Source organism: Podarcis muralis, chromosome 9 (genome assembly GCF_964188315.1).
Source record: "Podarcis muralis chromosome 9, rPodMur119.hap1.1, whole genome shotgun sequence".
NCBI lineage: Eukaryota > Metazoa > Chordata > Lepidosauria > Squamata > Lacertidae > Podarcis > Podarcis muralis.
In genome coordinates this window covers 44,293,704-44,320,923 of record NC_135663.1, presented here as the reverse complement: position 1 = coordinate 44,320,923, position 27,220 = coordinate 44,293,704, and the positions used below count along the sequence as shown (strand labels likewise).

At 42.5% G+C, this 27,220-nt stretch overlaps 1 long non-coding RNA gene across 19 annotated transcripts in view; it reads right to left on the bottom strand.

Moving 5' to 3' along the window:
- Positions 1 to 27,220, bottom strand: part of LOC114603819 (uncharacterized) — a 110,590-nt gene that overhangs the window by 40,310 nt on the left and 43,060 nt on the right. For 6 of the 19 annotated variants that reach the window (XR_013394210.1, XR_013394218.1, XR_013394211.1 and 3 more), the window contains 2 exons: positions 5,553 to 7,639; positions 4,291 to 5,433 (listed from right to left, as the gene is read on the bottom strand). The exons of 9 other annotated variants lie outside the window; for them this stretch is intronic. This is a non-coding gene — a long non-coding RNA (uncharacterized LOC114603819). Of the gene's footprint in view, positions 1 to 1,943; positions 2,196 to 2,317; positions 2,657 to 4,290; positions 5,434 to 5,552; positions 7,640 to 7,808; positions 8,182 to 27,220 lie in introns of those variants that run through there. 4 more of the 19 variants (XR_013394219.1, XR_013394217.1, XR_013394215.1 and 1 more) reach the window with 4 other exon arrangements.

Genomic DNA, 27,220 nt, shown 5'->3' with positions numbered 1-27,220 from the left:
GCCAGTATTAGAAAAAGGGGGGTCCATTGATTGCCAGATTCCCCCTGAAGAGAGTGTCTGCCCATGCGGGCATATGTGCCTGAAGATTTACCCAACTATTTACTTGTTTGCCCAATTTATGAGGACTTATGAACAGCCTTGTCCAAATATTTAAATCTCTCAGGTGACAGATCAATGGGGTACCTGAATATTTTTTTATTAGGGGACAGGTCACCTTAGCATTTCTGAAAAGGTAGCTTGTTTCGCCCTTGTGTCATTAGTTATTAAATCTCCAAAAATATTCCAAAACATTTATTGTCCTATACACTTTCTTTCCCAAGACAAAATTTCTTCTTGACTTTCTTGATGTTTTTCCTTTAGAGTTGCACCTAGAGAGAGGTTTGTGGGAATGACAAGTTAATTTCTTCAGGGGAGCAAATATTTATTTCACCCAATACCCAGTTTTAATTGTATTTTGTTTTATGTGTGTCTTGCTTTGTAATGGCTTTTGCTACACTACACAAAACAGCAGAAAAATTCATACAATGTCTTATCCCAATGCAGTGGGGGTTCAGCTAAAATATTATGCTTGGGGTATCTTGTTAGAAAGCAGGATAAAAATGTTTTAACACAGTAAGAAATTGGAGTTACAGTTTTATGAAAACACAGTGTAGCCAGATACCAGATATATTTACCAATTTTAATTCATATTGTACCAAAACTCCAGAAACCTCAGTAAAGTGAATTTCTTTATATAAGGGGGCTTACTAATGTGAATTGTCTCTCATATTTAAAAGAATTTATAAACCACATTTTTAAAAATTAAAAATAAAAATGTCTACAGCATTAAAACAATGTCATTAAAACAAAATTACAACACAAAAACCAGTAAAACAGTGGCCCAGAAGCATATAAAAGCAAGAATTATGGGAAATATGGGAAAATTTATGAGAAATAAAGACTGTTCTTATGGGTCAGGGAAAGCTTGGGTAAAAACATGTCTTTTCAAGATGTCTGAAGCAACTGATGGACAAGATGCATATTCTAAATTTCCTGGTCCCCCAAATAATATGTGCACATTTGTTCTAGTGCCAGCCAGGTTTTGTGCTTTCATTTCCCACCGTCACCACCACCTTAAAATACACCAGTGACAAAATCCAAAGACAATGATGAAAATAAAACTGAACTTTCTTTCTCGGTGAGATTTCCATGTTCTTCTGGCTGTTCATTAGCAATGTGTCCTTTCTCCGAGATTGTGATTTCCTTTTTCTCTCTTGCTGCCTCTTCCTTCAATAACTTGAAATCACTCCATTTCAGAATGCAGGATACAAATGGAACCTCTCTATGCCATAGCTCAGCCCTACCAGTCAACAGTGCACAGACTCAGCTATACAGCTGCAAATGAAACGCTTTAAGTGTGTTGTAAAATACAATATACAAATGTGACACTAGGTTGTGACAGTGAGCTATGGCAAATTCAGTTATTTTTTCAAAGCTTTTTTTTAAAACACATTTTTACAGTGTTCTTTTATATGTGTGTAGATTCCACCCACATCAGTCTCAACTGCTTTGGTGACCTCTCCTGTGCTCCATAGGATAATGGCAGTGCTAAAGTTTAAAAGTATTACCTGCATTCTATTACAGATAATTTTTTCAGGGGAGGGGAAGTGTAGCAAAGTTTTAACAGTTGTGAGTTTGCCCATATTTAAAGTTTGCCCATATTTAAAGTATTAAAGATGATCCTATGTGTGTCCAATCAGTAGTCACATTCCACAGTGTTCAATGGGAGCTTACTGCCAAGTAGGTATAGAACTGTGGCTTTAGGATACAACCTTGTTTATTCAGTATTCGGGAGCATTGCAGACCTACTGCCCCACTGGACCTCTGTGCTGAAGATCACGTTTTAAAACAGGTAGAATAGGGAATACCTTCCCTATTCCTTCCCACAGTATGCCCTAATGAATGAAACAAAGAGGCAAATAAAATGTCCAATGTTTTATTGACAGGTGGTTTGTTCAAATTGTTTCAGCCTCCTTGATGGTGGGGAACTCATCCTGGGTGTTTCTGAGAAGGTTTGTGTCTTTTTTGTTCTGTTTCGCAGGTGCTCCAGAGGCAAGCAGTGTGGGGAATCAGGGGGTGCCAGAGACGATGAAGAGGGACTTTTATTTAGACCTTCTTGTGTCGTCTCCTCCTCCTCCTGTGACCTCCCTTTTTACCTAGACAAACACAGAAAATAAAAACACTGTCACTTCCTATGCCTCAGTTATGGTACAAAGCAGCCATTACTACACAGCCATTATTACATATTTTTCCAAACGTGTACTTAACAGCTCCCTACCTTTCCCTTTCCTGCCACGTCGCCGTCCGCGTTTCTTTCCACCTTTACCACCATGTCGCCGGTGGCGGCGCCGGCGACTGAGGCTTCTGCTCCGGCTGCGTCTGAATCTTGCCATTTCAGATGGTGTCTTTTGTCTTTCAAGCTCTTTGCAGCTGGAGCACCACCTGCTCTTGATGGGCCTTTGAGAGCTTAAGGCTTGAGCTGGCCATCACTGGCTTTTTTATAGCCAGAAGACAATGGCCAATGACACGTTACCCAACTGTGATGTAATACAATGGATGACCTTTGCATGCAGCCAGCCAATAACCAGGTTTGTACATATGGCCAATTTATCCAGCAAGGGAGTTTCAGCATCCACTCACCTGTCCTTGATCCCATATTCCTTGATCCCCAAAAGGATCTGCATGCCTTATTACATGCTACTTTCTAGTGATGAAAGAGAAATTCAATGCTGTTTTCATTTGATAAGTCCAAACACACACTTCACAATGTGTGACCAAAGCACAAGCATATTTTGAAATGATCACTTCTCCAAATTTTGCACTGCAGATCTTCAGCCAAAAAACTCCGTACAGAAATCCATATACTAATTGAAAATAACATGTAAAACTGAATTATACTAAGGGACATTGCAAAAGAGTGTCCATTAAAGAAAGTGCATATATGTGTGTATATTAGGAGACATTTTCTCTATGCTGGTGAATTTTTATGAGTGCGGATTAAGAAAAAATTCACAAACTGATGTGGACATGTGGAGAACTGAACTTAGAACTGGAAAAATAAGAAATGGAGAGGAACCAACATTGACAGATTAATTCATCCTTATTTTCTACAGTTGCCCACTGAAACCTCTGCATACACCCAAATTATGCTCACTGTTTTCATTTAAATTATGTTTTCATTTAAAAGTATGAGATGTCTTGACCAATCATCAAAAAGCATGCAGTGATTGATGAATATATGTTGCGAGCAGAAGACCTCTCTCTGATCTGACCATTTGTGTAGAAAGAAAACTTTGCCAACACAAAAAATAAATGTTCATAAACTTTACTTGTGGAACTCAGTTTAAACGTTACCATACCTGTTACATTTTGTATTTCCATCTACATTGCTCTAATATAATACAGTTTTACATGTGAGTACTTTAGGACTAACATGGAACAGACTTGTAGCTCAGAAATGTTTTTATTCATATATATTCTAAGTTGTCTTCTTATGGCTAGTTAAGGCAACCCTCCAATCCATGCTTTGGAAGATTAAAAAATGAGCCAAGGCAATCTCTTGGGGGAAGGACCTCAGCTCAATTGTAGATCACACACTTTGCAACCAAATTATCTAATCCCTAGAATCTCAAGGTAGGACTGGGAACAACCCTGTCTGGAGCCTTGGAGAGGTGTTTATTTAATGTAGAGATGGTATTCGGCTCTAACTCCCAACTGCTCCAGCTAACATGAGTGGTCAGAGATGGGAGTTGTGGTCCAAAAATATATGTATGGAGGGCCACATGTTCCTCATCCTTGCATTAATGCTTTACTTGCTAAGATATCTATCATGCAGTCTGCTGTAGGATAGTGGCTAAGAGCATCAATTTTCACTTTAACTGAAATAGGTAGTCTCAAATTATTCTTTCCTTTTCAGCAAACATAAGGAATAATCCATGGCATTGTAATACTGAAGCTTGAGATTTGGGTCCCAGAATATTCATAAGACTTATGTTCTAGCCTGAAAGTTCAAACATTTTTAAGCTTCACTTGAGGTAGATTTTCAATCAGCAAAGGAAATCCTACTGGCACCATGAGTATGTATTGGAGATAACTTGAAATGTGTTATCACTTACATAACAGCCACATATGAAAAGAATGTGGGATGTCAAACCATGTTTGGCCATTTTTATTAGACAAAGCTGATTTCTCAAAGTAGATGTGTGGAATTGTTCGACTGATTAGGAAATGATTGCTTCCAAGATTATTTACATTTGGGATGTTTTTTTAAAAAATTGTCTTTATACATGAATTAGTGAAGCTACACTAATTAACACACCTTCTCCATTTTTAAGCCCATGGGTTGGTTCTGAATGCTATGTAATATTTGGTTAAGCTTAATAATGAAAAACCAGGAATGAGACTATGCCTCCATTTATCTAATATTTTAAAGGTAATAATCACAAGCTGTTGTGGTATTATCTTGGGTCACTTTGCCCCATCATACCACGCTAACCCATCCAAAACCTCAGCTTGTTCCATTTGTTCCCGGCGTCTTTTCGGTTAGGCACTACCAAGGATCCTTAGCTCATTGTCTTTTGTAAAATTGGTTCTATTATGAGCCTTTGTCATCTGAGTAGCACATGTTCTCTAATTGAATAGAGCTAAGAACATTAATTCATACCACTAAAACTCATGCAAACTTTGAAAGGTTTGTAAGGGTCCTGTCTATTAATAAATTTGAGAATTTATTGAAATCAAAATAAATGACTTCGCAACTCCCTTCTGTTGTGCAGAATCTGGCACCGATCACTTTGCCAAAATTATTCACATTGTCCATCACCTTTGGGTTTGGCTTGTTGCTTGTTTTCTGTACACCTTATACCTTGAATGTGTGCCCTGAGAGGTTAACTGATGTGATAATGCTTTTGAGATTTCCAAGTGCTATTATATTTGTAAATAAGAAAATGACAAGATAAACCTCCCAACCCCTTTCTCATTTATACCATTAGAATTTTAAATGTGTACGGGGAGCCAAGCTGACAGCTTTCAGATCACCCAGGATGGAAAAACCTGAGTTGCCCACTGCTGTTTTCTAAGAACATTACTGTAACGCCAACATCTATCATTTTGCTTTGCTGCGTACAACTTTCCCCACAAAAAGCACAGACTCAAAAAAATGAAATGTCAGCATTTATTGACAGGTGGCAAGTTTCAAATTGTTTCAGGCTCCCTGGTTCTTGGACATTCTTCCGTTTTTTTGTTTTTGTTTCAAGGGGTGGTTTCGTTTGACTTTGTTTTTCACTGGAGGCTTTGCTGAGGTGAATGACCCGGAATCAAGGGCAGAGGACACAGGAAAGGGAGTCATTTAGTGTCTTCTTCCTCTCCCTCTTCTGCGACGACCTTTCCCCCTTCCTGGAAATAAACATAACAAGCACCAGTTATTTAATGTAACCCATTAGACCTGTGGTATATAGTGATAATGTTAAACGTCCTAAATGGGTATGGTGTAGGGTTTTGGGATTTTTTCTTACCTCTCCTCCTCCCACGTCGCCTTCCCCGCCTCCTTCCAGATCCACTCGCTTGGCTGGCCTTTCGCCTCCTTCGGCGAGTTAGGCTCCGGCTCCGGCTGCGTCTGAATCTGGCCATTCTGATGGTGATCTTGTCCTTCCGAGCTCTTGGCAGCTGGAGCACCACCTGTCCTTGATGGGCCTTTCAGAGCTGGTGATTTGCTGGGGGCGTCTCTGCCCATTTATTAAGCCAAGCGCAGCACCTCACAAAGGCTTGTGATGTCATGCCCTCCTTTGTGATGAAACGCAGTGTGTGACCCTTACTGCCGTGTAACAGTATACTCATCTCAAGGCAGGGCAAAAGAAAGGGCAGGCAGGCAAGCAGGGTTGCACCTCAAACATTTACATACGCATGGGTTTCAAATATGTGCCCCAATTTAAAGCCATTTCCCAAATTAAGAAATGAAATAAAACCAGACAGAAATAATAATGGCACCGACAGTAAAAAAATAACTGAGGAACGGGGGGCGGAGGGGAAGTTGGCTAAAAACTTTAAATAGGCCCGGGCAAATCAAAAGGTCTTATATCTTGTTGCATAAAACTGAGTAACAGATGAACCTCAGGGCAGTTGGGGGTGGTGGTCACAACAGGAGCACTACCACCATGCAAATATATGGTAAAAGGTTAATAAATGTGTCCCCAGATGCATGTTTGGGTGAAAGGTTTGAAAACAGAGAAATGAAAACAATCTTTAATGACAAATCTAAAATATTGTACCCTCACCCATTTTATTTTTTTAAAAAAACATGTTTGTGAACACCAGTTTTAGGGGGTGATGTTTATTTCCCATCCTTCAAATACTGCACATTATTTGGTAATATGGATGGGAGAGAAAATTTAATGCAAGCCTCATTACTTTGCACTTCCCAAAATGATACATTAACCAAAAAGCAGCTCTTAAGCATTTGTGCTTCTCTAGATGCAATTTCTCAACCAAAAAATGTCTACCCAAATTTTCATGCAGTAGTGTGTGCATTACAATGCATGTATTAGGGAAAGTAACATATAAAATTCATTGTATTAGGGTGAAACACTGCAGAAATGTGTGCATCAATAAATGTGTTCCAAAAGCAACCAATAAATAACTTGAATAAGTTAATAAATATCAGGACAAGGCATGGAAATAAAATCTGCAGGGTCCACATCACAACAGTCAGTATTTGAACTACACTTTGGATTTTAGAGGCTTGTGTAGGGCAGGGTTGAGACACTTAGGGGAGCAGAAGTGGCTCTGGGGAATAGATTTTGAGAGGCAACTCATAGTAGGGGAGCACATTTGACTTGGACTGCAGGCAATATTTTAAAAAGATAAGCACTGGTCCTCGTTCTGGTCACTTCTCCTCAAACTTAGCGATGTTTTGATAAAAAAAAAAATCTGGGCATCCAGATGGGTGAGCTGTTGGACCTCCAACTTTCTTTTGTTTCACATAGTTGTCCTACATGGAAGGGCTTCCATTCCACCCCCTTTCTGTCCATCACACTGGTGTTTATCCTTTGAATCACATCCAATGTGATTTATATGAGCATCAAGCAAAACGTGTGCAGGTCTTTAAACTGTACTCTTTCTTATCAGGTCAGGAAATAATTGCATGTGTTTCACCTCCCGTTTTGCCCCCAAAGTGATGCATATGGGGAATGTAAATTTGTGGTCGTCTAATCTTGCTTGCTTAGACGGCTTGCACAATTTGATTACTCTGCTTTTCCTTTTCAGTAAATCTCATTTTTAATAGATCCATTAAAACAAAAAAATGGAATGAAACATCAGAGATCAAAGTGATGGAATATTCAGGATGACACCAAAGACAACGGTTTTTGTTAATGAGTTTACTGACAGAGAGGCCTAGCACTGCTCCTGTAATGAGGAGCACTCCTGAATCCTGCGGTCGTTCCTTGGCTCATTGATGACTTATCTGAAGGGTTTCCATGTTATGGGAGATGTCACTGTGATTCACCAATGCAGAAGATGGAATTTCTAAGCAATGGAAAGGGAATCACTGGGAATCATTTTCTTCCTTTCCAGTAATAGTATACTGCACAGACACGGACATACCCTGCAACATAAAAACAAAATCCAATGATTAAACATTAAAGTATGGTTCTTTGAAATATACTGCACAACACTCAATCAAATTAAATTGGTGTTGGATACTATTCAAAAGATTGGCAAGTTTAAGATCCCCACCTAACGGATTGTAATTGCGTGTCAAAGTTGAAATTTACCTTTCCTTTTTTTAATTGGCATTTCTGCACCTGACTTGCATCTTCTGCTCCTCCCTCCGGTAGAACCTCTACGAGTGATCCTCCTGCTGGCATATGTACTACCTCTTCGGCTTGACATTGTCCTTGATGTTTCAAGGATCCAGGAACAGGTACATTATCCTTTGCTCCTCTGTGCCCCAACTGTCTACTCAGATGTTATGCGAGTTTCTGAAGCATTGTACCTGATCTGCTGCTTTTATAAAATCTGTAGCTATGTCACACACGGTTGTTACAGCAGCCCTTTGTTCACTGAAATATGACATATATATGACCATATATAGTGACTGAAGGGTATTGGTAGAAAAAAATAGAAGTAACAGGGCTTTTCTTCAGCTGGAATTCACCGGAACTCAGTTCTGGCACCTCTCAGGTGGGTGGCATTGCCATCGTAAGAACAAGGGAGGTGTTAATGGTGAGTTCTCGCACCTCTTTTCTGAGAAAAATAGCACTGAGAAGCAGTGGCCCTAACATGTAGTGTTTTCAAGAAAACAGTACTTTCCTCAACTTTGCTTAGAGTGTTCAAAGTGCACTGATTGTGAGATAAGACAAAGAGAATTTCAAAATGACATAAAGGATTGCTAATATTTTGCAACAGCCTCTCTCATTCATGACATTTTTTTCTACCTTACTTGATCTTCTTTCAACATGTTCATGCACTTGGACTTTCAACTGAAAATAAGAGTCAAAGAAATGTGGACGTTTCAGTAGGGTTAGAAGTTGTCCTCTCGTCCTGGACATTCCGTCTGTTACTCATAATGGCATTATTTCAGCGGCTGAAAGCCTAAACCCATTATGCAATTATTCAATTGCTTTCAGATGGGGATTGAGAGGAGTGAACTGACTACAATGCAAGGGAGGCCTAGACCAAACTCTCCTACTTTTCAGTTAACTCCTGAAAAAAATCACAGTGGGATTTCTTATTCGTGGAAAGCAAAGTTTAAATTTCAAAAGGGGGAAGGGAGAAGATATAAAATCATGGGTGCTAGTACTCATTTTATTTGTTTGTTTGTTTGCTTGCTTGATTTCATTACAGTAATTGTTTGCCATAAAAGAGTGATATTACTTAGACACACATAAATCACATGAGAGATGCTCACCACAGCGAACATTTTACATGTGTCCGATTGGTGTCTGAAGGTGTCTGAAAAGGGGCAGGAGCAGAATTGGGTGGGCTTATGCACACTCCACCGATGTACGCAGGGGTCAGGAATGGAATCCCTATGCAAAATAGTCACCGATGTTACAAAGATATATCCCTTCTGGAAAGGTTATTGTGTTTGCATGTATTATACACACACACGTGTGTACATAAACCCACACCCGCCAATGCCTTCTTGGTATGCAAACAGTTTATTATTTATTTGTATACCACCCTTCTTCTGAAGATCACCGGGCTTTTCACAACATTAAAATACCAAATGAAAACACAATGCATAACTTGGATCTTTACATAGACTGTAAGAAGACCAAAATGTTCACATTTTAATGTATCTGCCTGGAGAGAATGTAGTTCTCAATATATAATTTACTTGTCAACATTTATATACCTCAGGATTGTAAAATCCCTCTAAGTGGTTTACACTTTAACAAATATGCAATTTCATAAAGATCAAGTTCCCACTGTACAGCTGACAGGCCCTAGAAAGAAGCTTCTTAGATGCAGTGCCTTTTTGTATATGGCTGCATTCAGAAAATACGTTATTCTGTTTACCCAACATTTCCTTACTTGATAATTTCCACATTTCGTGTGATCTTTCACACAGCATAAAACTAATGGAATGTAGTGGATGTTTAGCACTAATTTCCAGGCTAATTGTTTTTTTTAAAAAAACCATTCTTTTGCAACCTTTTTAAACCAGAAAATAATGGGAGTTTTCTGATGCAATTTCCATGATAAAATTTGTGGCGGTCTTCCAGCATATAGTTCTTTCACGCCATTTAAAAGTTAATGTGACATTTTTAAATTTAAAAAGCCACAGATCCATAATGCAACAGGTAATATACAGCGTTAAATCAGGGATAGAAGCACCAGCATTATAATCAGGAAAACAGTTTAATAGTACAATTGGGGAGAGCAATAATGTGAAAAAATGACTCGGGAAAGGCAAAGCTTGGCCATTTATGAGATCATGATTTCTATGCTTGTCAAAATGAGGAAGTGTGCTTCCCTCTTCACCTTATTCAGCTACCGTCAGTTACCATTCATCGCTGACCCTTCCCCTCTCCCTGCCCCCCAGTAGTGGATGTCTGAGGCCTGTCATTGCATGCAGGGAGAGTGGAACTCCCAGAAGGCAGGGGCTATTTCTGTCACATAAGGATTTGCAGATTTTTAGAACAATTTAGGCTTTAACTTCTGCGTGATGACTCATTACATCTGGGAGATTGCACAGTTGGTCAGATTTGTCTCAATGAGTTAGATTTTCTGAGCTCCCCCCGCAAACACACACACATACACATTTGGGTCTAGGAGAAGCAGTACTGACAGCAGTAGGCTTGCCACCTTTCCCTAAATTTACTATTATAAAAGCTCCATGTCTGGAGGCAGAGTTGCCTTTCCACTGGTGTCTTGGCATTGAATACAAATGACTGGGGAATTCTCAAACAGTTACCCCTGGAAATAGGAGAGCCAATGCAGGCTGAAACCTCATCAGCTAATTTAGAATGGTGGGGTTTTGGGGGGAGGGGAGAGACTGACAAGCTGCACCTCTTCTGCAGAAAGATGCACGAGCCATGTCCTCTTTTTCACCTGGCTACCTAGCTAATCCCTAGCAAAGGAAGGTGCTGCTGCATCAAACAAAAAACTAATGCTCTTGAGATACTTCTGTTAAGAAGGTTGACTTGGTGTGTGGTTGGGGGCATCACTTAGGCGTCTTCTTCTTTTTAAGACCACAGGACAAGGCAAACTGAGATGTCATTCTCTGTCCTGCCTTACAAACTATTCTGAATGTTGGAGTGGCAGGGCTGCAGTTCAGCTGCAGTTTAGCCCAGGAACTCAGAGATGAGCAGGAAGGTTGATTCTTTATTCAGAGAGACAAAACAAAACCGAGAACTCCACGGGCAGGACTAGCCTGGTGTGGCAGTTGCCAGAACTGAGGATCTGAACCTCCCACTTCCTCCCAAGGCTCCTTCCCAGGTAGCTGCCTTCTCAACGTCTCAAACTCCTTTGAAGAGGGGCTCTCTGTGCCTTTTGTTTTGCTACAGGTAACACCCTCCTCATTCTTGGGGACAGAGGAGGAAGGGATAAGGAAACAATGGAACTGGCAGGTGGCTGGGAATCTCACAGCCTCAGTCTCCTCCTCCTCCTCAGCTGCCTCAGTTTCACTTAATCCTGTTGCTTGCTCAGCCTCTAACCCATCTGCACCCCCTTCATCCTCTGACCTTTTTCCAGCATCCCACCACCATTCTCCTGGCTCTGGGGCTTCCCACTCTGATGCTTCCCTGGGGGGGGGGGGGTTCCCCCGCTGTAGCCTCCCACCATTCCTCCTCATCTAGCCAGTCTCTGACATGGAGAAAGACACAGCCGTCTCTCCTTCTCTTCAATGTTCCAAGTAACTACAAGAAGATTTCAATCCATATGCACCCTTCCATGTGACAGCCAAGATCCTCACATGTCTCCTCCAGATTGATTGATTGATTTTATTTCATAAAATTGCACGGAGGTAGGGACTTCAAAACAGTTTACAAAAAAAAGCTAAAATAATAAAAATATCATTAAAATAATTACAGCCTTAATTTAAAGCATGCATAAGATTGAAACTGCAATAGATTAGACTAAAACAGATTAAAACTCATACGAACTTTCTAAACATCTGAGTAGGCTTGTCTAATTAAGAATGTCCTTGCCTGATATCAATAGGCAAGGAGTGTTGGTGCTGCCACACTAAATGGTTGAGCTCTTACAGATGCGGTTTGGGTATTATGTGCCCATTCCACCAATTAAAGCAGTAAACCAATTACGGGGTAAGGCCAGTGCTTATTTTCTTCTGGGGGTACTCAAGGGCACGTAGTACCAGCACCTGTTTTTCTAGAAGAAAAGTACTGGGTAAGGCAATCTCATAGGTAAACTGCTCCCAAGTTGTTAAGGGCTTTACATACCAATAGCAAACAAAACGTTGAACCAGTAGCAGATTGGCCACCAGTGCAGACCTCTGAGCACCAAAGCCACTTAAAGCAGGACTGGGGAACCTGCAGCCCTTCCGACAGTGGGGCCTACAACTCCCATCAGCCTCAGCCACTTTGTCCAACGGTCAGGTATGATGGAAGCTGTAGTCAAGCAACATCTGGAGGGACACAGGTTTCCCACCCCCGATTTGCAACTTTGAAGGCCAATACCAGCACATTTAAACCAAGCCTGGAAACAAAATTGGCAGCTTATAAAGATAATACTAATACTTTTATTATTTATACTTACTATGTATACTTTATTTATATTTATTATTTATACTTTTATTATTTATATATATTTATATGGGGTAGCCCCAGCCACTGTGAGCAGCTCGCAACAAAATATTAAAAACACAATCAAACATTTAAAACTACCCTACACGGTGCTCCCTTCAGATGCAACTAGAACCACATGCGGGTTCTGGGTCTGCTGGGACTGTGTCTGCCCCACCCACATCACCACACCCTACGTAGTCACACAGTAGGGGGGGGAATCCTGATGCAGAGAAGCTGTTCTACAATGTTCTACACCTGATCATGCAGGTTTCTTAACTATGTGGGGATCCTACATAGAGCAGGCTCCCTGTTTCAGACCCCACCACCACCTCCAATCTGTGGGTGGCGAGGCCGGTGACTGCCACCCCACTTCTCCCCTTCACACAGTTAGCATCCTGCGAGGGTGGCTTGTCCAATGGACTCCTTATAAGTAGACAGAAAATGGGACAAAGATCAAGGGTGTCTGTGCGTGTGTGGGAAATTAATATATGGCTTCAGCAGCCAATCCTTTGTTGCAAGTCTCCAGCAAGAGATGATTGGCCAAGGCCCTACAGGGTTGGGTCCGTTTGTTTGCTGTTTTAACTCTGACGTTTGACTACAATATGGCGTTAGTTAAATTGTATTCCCTTCTTATATGAGTAATATTATATGTACAAGGATTAATGAAAGCACATCAAACACTCCTTGGTGTTTCTCCAGAAATATATACACAGGGAAGTGATATTATTGAGCATTAGATGGGATAATCTAATAGTTTAGGAAAGCTTCTGAATTTTTGTGCGGGTTGAGTCTCCTTTTTCCTCCTAAGTCTGAGTCAATAATATTAACTAAGAACAGATCCATAAATATTTACTATGGAACACAGAAACACATGTGAATTTCCTCAGAAAGCCCCATTCAGCAATCCGATGTTTATTTTATTCAGTTTGCTGCTGGTGCTCTGGGATCAATGCCAGGGTTACAAATGTTGTTGAATAAATCCCAGAGTGACCTTCTCCCCTACATCTTAAGTCTTATTAGCATGCGTTCATTATGAAAATAAGATCCACCTTCTCCTCCTCCTCTATCCTTCTCCCCATAGAGCAATCCATTAGGAATGGCATCAAACAGGAAATAATCATAACCTCAACCTAAAAGAAAGAATGAATGGGAGGATGAATAGCATCAGGGGAGCATGATGGAATGGTGGGTGGAGGAACAGGTGGGGAGTGTCTGTTGAGAATAACTCCCTTGGACTGAGAATAGAGAAAGGAGGGTGTGCAGAACAGTGAGACCAGCAAGGGAAAAGACCTAGGGCGCGTACACGCTGCATGATAATGTGCATTCAGTGCTGGATGCTGGCGCCTTTTGGAGGTGCTGTATACATGATGTCATCTCTGTCTTACACTATTTGTCTTTCTAAAGTGCATTCTGCTGGAACGGTTATAATCTGATCAGGTCCCAAAATGCACTTCTCATGTACTTGCTGAATACATGTGTACACAGAGAGGGCTTTCTCAGCTCATCTCCTGTGGGGGCAGATCTACAGATGCTGCCACTGTCCCTTGCCATGTTTAACTTGTTTATGAATGAAATAGGCAAGACAGGAAGCACTAACTCAGCCCCCTCTGTATACCAGTATATAGCTTTTGTACATCAATACATAAACACACCAGTTTCCAGCCCTTCTCTTTCAAAAGACTGTGATGTGTGTGTGTCTAGATAGATAGATAGATAGATAGATAGATAGATAGATAGATAGATAGAGTGGTACCTCGCAAGACGAATGCCTCGCAAGACAGAAAACTCGCAAGACAAAAGGGTTTTTTGTTTTTTGGGCTGCTTCGCAAGACGATTTCCCCTATGGGCTTGCTTCGCAAGACGGAAACGTCTTGCAAGTTTGTTTCCTTTTTCTTAACACCATTAATACAGGTGCGACTTGACTTCGAGGAGCAACTCATAGCACGCGGTGTGGTAGCCTTTTTTGAGGTTTTTGAAGACTTTGGTGATTTTTGAAGCTTTTCCAAAACTTTTCTGACACCGTGCTTCGCAAGACGAAAAAAATTGCAAGACGACAAAACTCACAGAATGAATTAATTTCGTCTTGCGAGGCACCACTGTAGATAGATAGATAGATAGATAGATAGATAGATAGATAGATAGATAGATGATAGATAGATAGATGATAGATAGATAGATAGAGTCTATGGCAAAAACACCGGTTTGAAAACATGCCCACAGACAACTTGAGTAGTAGCTGCTGCTTTAGATGAGGTTATTGCACAAAGGTGTGCAAATTGCGAGCCACTACGTACAGAAGAGCACTGTGAAAAAGTGACCTCTGTGTGCTTCAAAGGCTACATGTGTACACAGCTAAAGATAAAAAGCAAGTGGTTAGGACAGCTGATGAAAGCAAGGGGTGAAGAGATGAAAACAGCATGGCTCCCATCCCAGAAGGAAGGCTATTCTGCCTCACTCCTTCTTCCATTACATGTGGACTGAGTAGTACCTTTGAACCAGGAACTGGGGGACTATCCTGACAGTTCTGAACTGGTCGTTTAGATACACACTGAGTCATTAAAAACAAAAAAACAAAAAGAGCTGCCCGAAAACACAATGTACACCCTGCTCTCTGTTTTCCCTTCCAATCTGATTCGAAGAGTTTGGGTTTTGTTTTTTTCCTTTGAGAACATGGGATCTCCGGTGCTCTCATGGCCCCTTGGAGAGCTCATTATCCAATTTGCTATCATCACCCAGCAACAGTTCACACCCTGAAGTTAGATTTAGTGGTTGCAATGCTTACTTCCAGCACAGTTCAAATGAAGCAGGTCAAAGGAACACAACACTGGTAATTCAAGCACAGATGTTTAACAGAGACAAGTTCAGATCTCAGCTTGCCAGGACAGCAGTGTTTAGGCATGCAAAAGACTCCAAGCTGTGTCCAAGGCATCTACAGAACAAATTGGGCTTTGACAAGTTGTTGTAGGCTATGATACGAAGGGTCGTTTCACAGACATTCAATACATTGAATATTGTACCCAAACCACTTAATATATGAAACTCCTGTCTGCTGGCCACATTTTGCTCTATCTGGGTGTTCATAAGCCTTATTTCTGTCCCAATTTTTGCCGGGGCCATGTAACATTCATAATTCAACATAGAATTTTTAAAAACATAGATGGGCAGGCATGCTAGTTTTTACAAAGGACAGTCTTAAGTCACCAAACTTTTAGGAGTCTTTGACTATAGAAATGGCTATAGAGGAGTGGTGGTCATTTCCCCCAAACCATGACTTTGTGGATTCCAAGCACCACTCACCCAATGTCATTGTGTTGTTAAATGATTGACAGGAGGGTGGTCCCATCCACCTTTGAAATTTGGTCCTTGAGGCTGATCCAGATAAGGATCTGGCCAGTGGAGCCACAAAAGTCCGCCACCTCTGAAGTAGAGAGAAAGGGGCCCTCTTTGGGTATCCTACTTGGGTATTCTACTTGTCTTTAAAACAAATATGTGAGCAGTTAGAATGGGGACAAGTGTCTTCCACTGCACTCATCCCCATCAACAAAATTCTCAAAGGTGTACTTCCAGGGGTCTGAATTAGACAGGTAGCCTCCACAATACAGGAAGCTACAAAAGTTTGTCCACTGAATCAGCATTTCCCAGCCAGTGGCTCGTGATCCAGAAGCAGGTTATGAAGCCTGTGCAAGTGGGTTGCTAGGTTTATAAGTAAACCCAAAATAATTATTGCATGTAATCCTTAACTGGCATGATGAATACCTCTGACAACTTCTTTCTTTTGCCAGCCTTGTACGCCTCCTTCTGGCAACTCCTGCAGTCAAGCTGGTGCCACACGTATTGCTCTCGCTTTTCTTTGGACCACATCAGTGAGGCTGGGCAGCCCCGGGGAGTGCTCCTAATGCTGCAGTTCAACTTCACCCCCCCCCCCCCAAGAAGCGTGCTCCATTATCTTATGAGATAGATGGATGCCAACAATAAGTATAATGCAGTGTTGACATTTGTAACCACACTACTCTCTGGTGGCTAGCAGAAGATACGGCAACAGTTCACCACAAGGTGCTCATACAGGGATTTGTTTAGAGTGACTATTACAGCTCACCTGATGCACAGGTGCTGCCTTTGGCTAGAGCTAGCTGAAGTATTCCATGAAGTGCTTATCTAATACAGCAAAAGGGATGGACAAAATGATAGCTCTTTTTTGATTCTCAAAGCCAATTAGTGTTTTAGATTCAGGTAGGTAGCCGTGTTGGTCTGACACAGTCGAAATATAGATTTATTTATTTTTTAATTATTGGTATAAGCTTTCGTGTGCATGCACACTTCTTCAAATACCTGAAGAAGTGTGCATGCACACGAAAGCTTATACCAAGAACAAACTTAGTTGGTCTCTAAGGTGCTGCTGGACAATTTTTTTATTTTTTTATATATTCCAATTAGTGTTTGATATCTTAAGTTCAGAAATCGACTGTGACAACCTCTACCTCACACAAATAATCGTTGCCTCTGGGGCCATGTGCTGCAGAGACTATTTGAGTTAAGAGAAGGATTGCATGCATTTCTTTTGAACTAAAAGCTTGAGTTGCAATTTAGCCCACACAGATTGGCTAGCAAAGTTAGCATACCTCACAAACATGTTTAGTAACTGGAATGAAATGACTTGAACTTAAGCGTACAAGCGTACAAGACAAAAATATATTTATACATAACACAGCTTTCATGGGGGGGGGGGGGGATGTCACAACTTTGGCAGATAAGGCATTAGGCTGGAGCCTTAGCTGACATTCTGTTAAAGGGTTCCAGGAAGGGATGTCTCTGTCCGGTAGTCCTTGTGGGAGCTGATGGGCCATAGAACCCTTCACAATGGTGGCTCCAGTGGGATTGTATCACAAGGGGAATGTCAGGGACGACCCCCAAACCCTGGGTCAACCCCCACTTGCTTATCAACCAGCAATCGGGCTGCTTTATGATGGATACATACCCAATGCCTTTGCCAAAACCGTCTTATTTACACCTGTAATCAATAAAGCTGTGGCTGATTTTCAACCCAATTCAAAATGTCCCACGTTTTATTTCTATGGTTGGCCCCTCACCGTGCTGAGGGCCTTATGTGCCTGGGCATGCAGTCACAAAAAGGGATTGTGTTCATTATACCTTGTTGATGAGTTTCTAGAGGTAACTAGCTGTTTGATGTAGGCAAGACAGCAGAAGACAAGAGGCAGCACTCAAGGGCGAGTTACCTATCTAATATAATTGTATGTTATTGAGTGCGGCCTTCACTCTGTCTGCCTTTCTCTTCAAACACTTTCAGGCTAGTGACACTTTGCAAAACTTTTCATAAATCTCCGTAGTGCATTGAAACTATAATTTGATGCAATCTAAAGCTCTGTTATTCACAGAACATGTCTCAACGTTTCCGTAACTAAATTTTTACCCGGAAAAAACAAACATTAACTTCTGACCTTTAACATTACTCAGGTTTTTCTTTCAAAAAAAAAAATATTGCAGGGGTTTGTAATCAAATATTTATTTTCCAATCCCAGTCTGATGTGTCAAGACTTTTCCTGCAAGACTTAGTTGCATATGACTCACTCTTCCAGTGTCTGAGACAAACTCGGAATACAGACTCCTTAGCTTTCTGTTTCCTTCTGTACTACAAATTAGGGAGTATGTTGCAGAAGAAAACAACCCAAGATGAATAACTAGTTTTGCAACACTGCAACTCTAACATATTCATAGACCTTTGTCCGTGCTGACTTAGCTATCCATAAGTGTTACTAGCTTGAAATGCTAGTATTGTAGTAGTTTCCAATCGCTGCTCTTTATTGGGCAAAGGAGGCGGCAGGGGGAGGTGGGTGAGAGGCAGAGGGCTATATTTTGCAAGTGGCCTCTGAGGGAGACATACCACCTGGATTGTTTTTAATGGGTCCAAAGCAATCTTATTTATCCAATTACACAGTGCTGTTCTTTCTAGAAAAAGAGGTGCCAGAACTCACCATGGACACCTCCCTTGTTCTCTTATAATGGCAATGGAGCCCACCTGAGAGGTGCAGGAACTGAGTTCTGGTGAGTTCTGGCTCAAAAAAGTCCTGCAATTACAGCAGGCTGTATCAGAAGGAGGGAGGGAGGGAGGGAGGGAGGGAGGGATGTGGCGGTACCAGTAGCTTTGATCAAAACCACACTCCTTCCTCCATCAACTTTCACGTAGGATCAGTCACTGTATCAGGCTGTAGCACAGGATAAAAGGGATGCAGGGCCACTCTCTCAGCACACCTGTGAGATCAGCAATGTGGGTGACTTTTTATTGTCCAACTTAGTTGGTCATTAGAATGATTTGCACTTAAGAACTTGTACCTTGCTTGTTTCCTCCTCCCTCCCAATCCATTCTCCTTTGGTGTCATGTATTTTTATATTGTAAGCCTGAGAGCAGGGAGTGTCTCTTCCTTTTTTAAATGATTTGTGGGCTGGGCTGGTCGCCTTTTTTTTTTTTACTGAAGAACTGGATAATTTTCTTTTTGAACAAATAATGAGTAAATATTCATTAGCCAGAGGATTCCCTTTACTGTACTGTAGTCTCATTTTCTTCCCTATTTCTGTACTGAGTCCCCCTCTTATTTGTTTCTCTTTTCTTTTCTACATTTTCCCAGGCCCCAGGCACTTTTGAAGCAATTTCATTGTCTTTCTCAGGTTAGGAGGACTGGGGACTGGTCACATGTGGCTTGCCCAGTTCTCATTCCCCCTCCTCTGTCAAACTGCACTCTCCCTTGTTTCTTCCTTCCTCTTCCAGGACAGAAGTCATGACCATCCCATGCTCCTTGACCCATTTCCACCCTTATTATCTCCTCACTGCAACAGCTCCCATAGGCGTGGACCACTGCATTGTCCAATATTTTCACCCTTCCTACTGACTCACAACCCTGCCCTGCTGTGATTTGTCAGTGTTTTTGTGTGTGTGAGCAAGCTGTTCAGAGATGGGGAGAAGTAAAAGAGCATATAAATCCGAACGCTAGCTTATTGTGTGCTCAGCTCACAAAAGCAGAGGTAAACTAATGACTGTACAAATAAAAGGATATTAATGACTGTCAAATTAGGGAGACATTACAAATTCACAATATACACACATAGTTAAGTGCAAGTGCTATTCCAAGAACAATGCCATGATGTAGCTATAATAGTCTAGAAAATATTAAAATGAATTTACAGGAGGGGGGAGGAAGATGTGGAGGGGGAGAGGAGAGAAACTGCTGAAATGTAATATTGGCACTAAGATTCCTTCAGATTACAGACAATTCTTGGCAACTGAATGTGTCCCTTTCCCTACAGCATGTTTTGTGGTGTATACCGTATTAAATTAACATGCCATATTATATTGTGGGTAGATGCAAAATTTGTAATATGTATCCACTAAAACTGCAATGTATGAATGATCTGAAGCTATAAAACCCAGGGATCACTTCAAGGCCAATGTATGCATTGCTTGTGCCTTGAAAATGTCGTATAGAATCATAGAATTGTAGAATTCTATGTAGAAACATTGTGTCCACGGATATCCGGAGGGCCACAGGTTCCCTGTCCTTGGCTTAGCATACTTCACACAGAAAGTATTATATCCCATAGGTAGCTGGTTTGCCACTGTGAGAACAGGATGCTGGACGAGATGGCCTGATCCAACAGAGCTTCTTATACTCTTATTCATAGTCCCTTACCAGTTGCCACCAACTGGAGTATTGTTAGGGAGTTGTTGCCCTTGGTCCTGGATAACCTGCCCTTTCCCACTAGAGATATTGGAGAAAAACACCAAAGATGAAAACAGACATTCATTACATTCACTTATTTATCCCATATTTGGAATTGAAATCAATCTAGTGAGTATGATCAGTACTGGCTGTTGCTGTTGATTATAGCAACTACTTAGTAAGTGTGATATATATTTTTGAAAGATGGCCCAATGGGCTCACCCACCACCAGGAAGTTATTTCATAGGGGCATTTCCACATTGAGTTTCTTGTGTTTACCAGCTCTCGGGTTCGCCTTTTGTGTGAATAAGCCCTGAAGTGAATGACTCATACAAATGGTTGAAATGGTATACTTTCTAAACAGTGTTTTCACCACCTCAAGACCAAGAAGAAAAGTAGTTTAATATATTAATTCAAACTGGTTGATTAAAAAAATGACTGCTTTCCTCTAAATGTTGTTGTAAGAGACGGACCATTCATTTGCCTACACCTCGCTTTAAGCCTGCACCTTCCTTGGTAAAACAAAGTGTTATCTGATGGTTTTGCTAGATAAGCTGATGCCCTGAGGATATGGTGTCAAAACGGCATAGCGCTGCACTTACTGCCGTTATTAAAATAACATTAGTTTTATTATTTGTTGCTGGAGTCAGTGTGCTAGCATCTCATATGTACTTTAGCAACCTGCCAACTAATAATTATCCTATAAAGTCTGATGGTTAGCTTTTAGTAATGTTAATGATAGAGAAATTATACAGCAACCTAAGAAAAAGTGTAGATTGTCAACAAAAGTTATCAGCATAACAGAAGTCACTTGCTTCAGAGAACCTAAAATTTCTGGTAGACCAGACCACTGTATCTTATTCATGGTTTATTGACAATGGTCAAACAAGCCACAAGGAAAGGCTGATGAGATGCCTACATATAATTGGAAATCTGCCTTTTTTTGTTTAAGTTAATGACAAGCCACACTGAGTTCAATAGAATTACTACCAGGTACAGTTGCTGTATAGGACTGCAGCTGGAATGTATTATTTCTATTATACTTCGTGTCTCCCATCCCATCTCATCCAAAGCACTGTTTCTTAGGCTATTTTAGCATAACTATTTCAGAAGGATCAGTTGTTATTTAACATTCCAAAAAGAGTAAAATGATATTCTGCATCTATCTCTTTTCTTAAAATGGGGTTTTTTTCTCTCCCCCCCCCAAAAAAAACCCAATTTAACTTTTCTTTGAAAGGAAAAATTGAAGAAAGTACAAAACAAATATCAGGAATACTTTTTTCAGTAGTTAAAAAGATTGCTCCTCCATTATCCCCCCCTTTTTAAACAAATCCTATAATGTATTATTAAGTACTGAGATATATTGCTGATGGCATGCCTTGCATTAATAGCATTACTGGAAAAGGTTCTACAATTTTCTTCAGGATAATTTATCCAACATTGGGCCAAATGGAAAGCTTTTCAATAGCTGTCGGCATCATTAGCTTGTGCCTTTTGAGGCACAATCAAGGGCACTGGATGCATATTGATCTGGTGTTATTCTAAGAATGGATGGAAAGTTAGAAATGCATGTGAAGAAACAATTCAAAGATGCCCTTTATTCTGCAAACAAATAGAGCTTTGGTGTTGAGCGCCTCATCAGCAGGATTATTCTCTTTTTTAAACAGTTACACGGTTGACATTTCTGACAGGAGAAGAAACCAGAGTTTTGCCACAATTCTAATGATATCCATTCTGTTTTCTATATTGTGGTCTCTAGCTCACTAGAGATGCTATGAACTACTTCAAATACTCTTTAATAAATGAGGAGCAATGCTACATCCATGCCAAAACACATACCTCATACTAAAGTCACTGTATCATAAAGGTAAAGGTAAAGGTACCCCTGCCCATACGGGCCAGTCTTGACAGACTCTGGGGTTGTGCGCCCATCTCACTCAAGAGGCCGGGGGCCAGCGCTCTCCGAAGACACTTCCGGGTCACGTGGCCAGCGTGACAAAGCTGCATCTGGTGAGCCAGCGCAGCACACGGAAACGCCGTTTACCTTCCCGCTAGTAAGCGGTCCCTATTTATCTACTTGCACTTAAGAGTGCTTTCGAACTGCTAGGTTGGCAGGCGCTGGGACTGAGCAGCAGGAGCGCACCCCGCCGCGGGGATTCGAACCGCCGACCTGACGATCGGCAAGTCCTAGGCACTGAGGTTTTACCCACAGCGCCACCCGCGTCCTACTTGCATGCAAAACCAACACATCAGTGGAGAGAGCAAGAATGAGCACATGACTCCCATAGTCCTCCACAAACTGGTTACCAACCCTCTCTGAAGCAGGGAATCTCCTGTTCTTGTGGAGGTGCCCCCACTTCAAAAGTTCACTCTCCAACTCATGGAGGGTGATGGAGACAGTGACAAGGACACACAGCTTAGCATGCTCATCTCCGATCTCATGCCAGTTTTATACAGGAGTAGAATGAGCTGGAATGGGGTTGTGGTGGCCCATGGAGTCTGCACAAATATGTTACGTTGGGGGTGAACAGTGGAGAGGATGACATAGAAACTCTGGCTCAGGTGGTTCAACTCAGCATATGTGGAAAATTTACAACTTAAACAATATGCAACTATGCAACGCAACGCAGAATCAGTCAAATCCAGGGTAAATATTTTAACTGCCAAATTACCTCAATATTTGTTATTTAAAGTTAAAAGCACAATTTAGAACTGCCTTGAAAATTGCCAACTGCCTATGAGTGCAGACTTTTGCGGGGGGGGGGGGGGGAGAGAGAGAGGAAGAACTATTGATGCTGATACAAGTTTGAGAACAAAATGCATTGTATTCACTAGTTGAGCACATGGTTTCGGTTAAAAAATATGGTAAAAGAAACTGTACAAAAGAAATTGAATTCAGTATTACAAAAGAGGGCATTTCTAAGGTTTATGGTTGATGGCATTGTGCCTGGAACCATTAAAACCTGGTATCCTTGAACTTCAGAAATGGTCAGGGTCAACTGTATTATATACATTTTTTGCTGAAAATGTGATGGCATTTGTTTATCTAAAATGCATCAAAGTGTCTTTGTGTTTCTTGCTATTTTTCTGAACTGGAATGTGCAAGTAAGGTCACTCTGACGCATATATGCTGTCACACTGGCTGCGTCAAGACTGGCTACAGATCAAATGTTCATTGCCTTGGACAATTCCATTGTGCAATGTGTTTTGAAATATTCTGTTGCTCTCAAAATTGACAACAAATAAATTAGCAGGCTCTTCTGTGAAATGTCTTTGTTGGTTCCATGAAAATCTGAAATTTTAGGAATCATTTTATACTTGGCAGGAGTATATTCTCTAATCAACTAAGACATTTAAAACTTCCCCTAATTTAGGTTGTATAACTGAAACTTAAGATTTAAATGAAAAATAAAGATAACAACAATGTTGGCTGTCACACAGCAATGCATTAAACATCTTGGAAATCATAAGGAAAAGGTTAACTGATTGAATGACCACACATAGTACTAAGCCAAATAGTGCCTTAGCATGAACTAGCAAACACACAAGTTCCTGGACAGAAGATTTTTTTCTATTAAATTTGAAGCATTTATAAACTCCTTAATATTTTTTAAATATCTAAGTAGTGTACAATACAATTAAACCAAAGGCAACATTAAACAATAAAATAGTAATAGAAAAGCATATAAAGTGAACCTAAAAGTACACATGTAAGTGAACAAAGTGTACAAAAATGCATTATATAATAGGAAAATGTTGGCAGAAATGTGTATATTTATCAACAATGTATATGCTAGGAGAAATTCTCATTAAAATGCTAGCAAATTCTGATGAGTTTTAAAAAAAAAATTAAAATAAAATTGCAAACTGCTACGGAAATGTGGAAAACTGAATTTAAGAGTGAAACAATGAGGAATGGAGAGAAACCATACTTTACAAACTAGTCTATCCCTAATCTGGAGCAAGATAAGCCACCAGCCTGGGTTTGGATGTAGTGCTAAATCAAATAATGGCTTAGCCCTGAACAGTGTGGCAGCTGCAATTATCACGGCAGGAACCCACATATTTGATTATGTGCACTAATCCCTGGTTAAACTCAGCATTACCTGTGAGGTGGGTCAATGCCCAGGATAGAAAAGATGGAATGGGTTCCTAGGAATGTGGAGCACTTTTATCGGACAATACAAAGAATCATTCCGAGATAAAAAGGCAATTTTCCTAGACTGAGATACCTTGACCAATGTTAAAGGTAAGGTGGAAGCGAGAATTTGGGCCTTTATGTGAGTTTAAAACTATGGATTGCGTCCAGACTTACAGAGCATCCTAACCATATTCCATTGACTTTTTAGGCCTTCCTACTGGTCCATGGGGTCACGAAGAGTCGGACACGACTAAACGACTAAACAACAACAAACTAGGTAAGAGGGTTTAGGATGGCAGCCTTAGTCATACTCATAGGGGACCCACTGAAATCAACAGGACAAGTTCATAATGTGTGCTTATTTGCTGGCTGGTTTTTTTGGGTGCACCCCGCTCTTGCCAGGAACAGAGGGGCTCCTAAGGACCCAACAATAATGTGTCCATCTCTCATCAGCTGCCTTGAACATGCTGCTGCTCTTCCAAGCACTTTACTCATCATGGCCTGTTCCATCAGAGGACCTCCCATGTCTTATCATCAGCATTAAGTAGCTCGCCTTTCCTCAGGACCCCACCCAGGCTACTTCTAGCAAAGTCAAGAGTAGAGCGACACCCAGAGGCCTTGCGGGGGACGGGACGGTAAGATGTGTTAAATGGAAAGGTACAGGAGGGACTTTGGTTGTCCACAACCAGATGGCCCAGCCAAGTTGCATCATGTATGGAGGAAGCTGATGAGGGGTTTTCACAGGACCTTGTGGAAGCCATTCTGTATCCTACTGCTTGCAAGCACAGGGGGTTGGATTGCATCCTTGAACTTTAGCTAGAAGGTTATAAATAATGATACGAAACAGAAGTAGAGTAGCAAAGGATCAAGAGAGACAAGAGACATGGGGGGGAATACATACCGTATTTTTCGCTCCATTGGACGCACCCGACCATAGGGCGCATCTAGTTTTTAGAGGAGGAAAACAAGGAAAAAATATTCTGAATCAAATGTTGTATAAACTACTGTATTTAATAAACAACTGGTATATCAGAATCACATTACAGCCATGTAAAGTGAACAGCAGTCAACAATGCATTAAGAACCATCATCACTGTCATTAACAAATGAAGAGAGACTTTAAGGTTTGAGTACTCTTCTAGTCTTCTGTGAATCCCAAGAACTCATCACTGCTAAAGTCAGAATTTATGAAGCTCAGTTGCTCACAGTCAGAGACATCACTTTCTTCGCTATCTTCATGTAAAATACCATCTTCGTATCCATCCAAAGCATTGCTAATGCCACATTTTTTCCTCTCAATCCTCTTCCTCCCCTCTCTCAGCGAACAGCCTGCCAGCTGCTCGCAAACATTCCCTTTACTTGAATTACAGTCAAGAAACAGCCAAGCAGAGCTTCTCAGTAGCAGGCTTGGGAGGCTTTCCTTTTCCCCACATTTTTCTCCCCCCCCCCCCAGCAGAACAGTCCCCTTTTCCAGCCTCCTCCACTCCATCCCTTTCACCCAAACTCCTCAGGTGACGTCTACAATTTCTCCCCTTCACTGCTCCCTCTCCTTTGCCCTCTACCATGACTCTCCACTCACGGCAACCTATGGTACCTCATCTCCCTTCACCCAGCTTCTTGGTCCCCCTTCCTCTTCGTCCTCCTCCTCCCCTCTCTCAGTGAACAGCCTGCCCACTGCTCCAAACCTTGAGGGGAAGGGCAGGCTGCTGGCAGAGCAGCACCCCCCACCCCCATTCAGCAGCCCTGGAGTGTGGGGCATGGGCGCACAGCCTGCCCACTGCTCCAAACCTTGAGGGGAAGGGCAGGCTGCTGGCAGAGCAGCACCCCCCACCCCCATTCAGCAGCCCTGGAGTGTGGGGCATGGGCGCACAGCCTGCCCACTGCTCCAAACCTTGAGGGGAAGGGCAGGCTGCTGGCAGAGCAGCACCCCCCACCCCCATTCAGCAGCCCTGGAGTGTGGGGCATGGGCGCACAGCCTGCCCACTGCTCCAAACCTTGAGGGGAAGGGCAGGCTGCTGGCAGAGCAGCACCCCCCCACCCCCATTCAGCAGCCCTGGAGTGTGGGGCATGGGCGCACAGCCTGCCCACTGCTCCAAACCTTGAGGGGAAGGGCAGGCTGCTGGCAGAGCAGCACCCCCCACCCCCATTCAGCAGCCCTGGAGTGTGGGGCATGGGCGCACAGCCTGCCCACTGCTCCAAACCTTGAGGGGAAGGGCAGGCTGCTGGCAGAGCAGCACCCCCCACCCCCATTCAGCAGCCCTGGAGCGTGGGGCATGGGCGCACAGCCTGCCCACTGCTCCAAACCTTGAGGGGAAGGGCAGGCTGCTGGCAGAGCAGCACCCCCCCACCCCCATTCAGCAGCCCTGGAGCGTGGGGCATGGGCGCACAGCCTGCCCACTGCTCCAAACCTTGAGGGGAAGGGCAGGCTGCTGGCAGAGCAGCACCCCCCACCCCCATTCAGCAGCCCTGGAGTGTGGGGCATGGGCGCACAGCCTGCCCACTGCTCCAAACCTTGAGGGAAAGGGCAGGCTGCTGGCAGAGCAGCACCCCCCACCCCCATTCAGCAGCCCTGGAGCGTGGGGCATGGGCGCACAGCCTGCCCACTGCTCCAAACCTTGAGGGAAAGGGCAGGCTGCTGGCAGAGCAGCACCCCCCACCCCCATTCAGCAGCCCTGGAGTGTGGGGCATGGGCGCACAGCCTGCCCACTGCTCCAAACCTTGAGGGGAAGGGCAGGCTGCTGGCAGAGCAGCACCCCCCACCCCCATTCAGCAGCCCTGGAGCGTGGGGCATGGGCGCACAGCCTGCCCACTGCTCCAAACCTTGAGGGGAAGGGCAGGCTGCTGGCAGAGCAGCACCCCCCCACCCCCATTCAGCAGCCCTGGAGCGTGGGGCATGGGCGCACAGCCTGCCCACTGCTCCAAACCTTGAGGGGAAGGGCAGGCTGCTGGCAGAGCAGCACCCCCCACCCCCATTCAGCAGCCCTGGAGTGTGGGGCATGGGCGCACAGCCTGCCCACTGCTCCAAACCTTGAGGGGAAGGGCAGGCTGCTGGCAGAGCAGCA